Source organism: Oncorhynchus mykiss, chromosome 2, assembly GCF_013265735.2.
Source record: "Oncorhynchus mykiss isolate Arlee chromosome 2, USDA_OmykA_1.1, whole genome shotgun sequence".
Taxonomy (NCBI): Eukaryota; Metazoa; Chordata; class Actinopteri; order Salmoniformes; family Salmonidae; genus Oncorhynchus; species Oncorhynchus mykiss.
In genome coordinates this window covers 8,130,636-8,132,438 of record NC_048566.1, presented here as the reverse complement: position 1 = coordinate 8,132,438, position 1,803 = coordinate 8,130,636, and positions in this window count along the sequence as shown.

Below are 1,803 nucleotides of genomic sequence, written 5' to 3'. Positions count from 1 at the left end.
CCCAGCCAATCGCAAAGTGACTACCATTGCGTTGTTTACACCCTTCGGTCTAGACGAGATGGATGGGAAGTCTTAAAAACCAATTGAAAGTTCATTACTGTAGCTACTGCAATTGTAGAACACATGGGAGAGGCAGGGTTCAATAATTCAGGTAGATTTAATATAATGCTTTGCATGAGGTCCCGGCATGAGGTCCCGTGTGGGTCAATTGGTAGAGCATGGTGTTTGCAACCCCAGGGTTGTGGGTTCGAGTCCCATGCACTCACTACTGTACATTTCTTTGCATTAGAGCTTCTGCTAAATTATGTAAATGTATTTATCCTTATAGCAACTCTTAGATTTTAAAAACAGCCTACTGTATTTTTGGGTCAGCAAAGCAAAATAGGTCCTAGTTTGTGAACATACTGCAGACCTCACCAGTTAAATGAAGAGCATTATTAGGAAGAAGTGTGTATACAGAAGCAGTCTTGGTGGAGAATGGTGATCTCTAATTCAGGGTAAATTACTTGGGAATTACTGTATTCAAGTGACTTGTTATTTCAGGCTCTGATAGCAAAGCTCTTTATCTCCTAATCTGACACATTACTTGGAATGCCGTTTACATTTTACATTTGCTTTGAATCAAAGGGATGAGGGATTTTTCCATCTCAGATTCATCATAAAGTGATGTGTGCCTCCCGAAATGTCAACATTTGGAATGTAAATGGCATCCAAGCCTGACAGGATGGACAGCCATGAACTCTTTCTGACACCGAGAAATCTACGTTGGACTCCACAACGCGCTGAAATGTCATATTTGACAGGATTAGATCAGACTACAGATTTGAGAATCGACAGAATATTGTATGTGTGCACCAAGATCCCATGACTTTGACCCAACTACATTATACATTTACCCAACTACCTAACACAATTGTGAAGTCATTTTTGGAGGAATTGACCCAACCCCCAAGTCAATTTGTATTCAGTATTCTATGTCAATGTACAGTATAATTGACACCCCATTCCATATTAGGAAAGCATGGTCAATACAGTACACCACATTCCATATTGGGAAAGCATGGCCACTACAGTACACCACATTCAGATCCCATGAATATCCGAGTCAAAGCTTGGGAGGATAATCCGTAAAATGCTGTTTATTTCAGGCTTTTAGACTGCTTTGGGGGAATTTGATAATCTGACAGTTGACATACTGAATGTGTTTGTCAGAGCGAATAAACATCAAAATATTTAGATATGTAATAGGTTTACTACTAGGCAAATCTCCATTCGTTTACAAACATAGGGTTTCATGGTATCTGCAATGAATTCATTATATGATCTACTCCTGTGGCAAAACCACTGTACTGTACCCATCCTAGGCTTGTCTGTCCCTATAGTCATGTTTTGAATTGGCTATTCTTTTGGCCTTTGAAAATTACTAATGTTTTTGAATGCACGAATTTACAAACAAAAAATATTCTGCTTGTCTATTACATTGATCAACATGCAAAACATATTTAATCAAGTGGCATTCATTTCCAGTGGAGAAATGTAATGAATCAAGACTATACAGCAGATCATTCAGTGAATGTATTTCTATTCATTGAGTGAGTGAGGGGGTTTTATGGGGATTTTGAGGGGATTTTAGGGGGCTACATTCACTATCGCTAAAACCTAAATCCCCTTATGTTTACAATAGGATTTGGGACGCTAAAAGCAAGTGGGTCAAGCCACATAAAAATAAACACATGTGGGCTATATCCTTGAATATACAAATAGCTGTGGACATGCTTTAAATTGACAGAGTAAACGAGACAT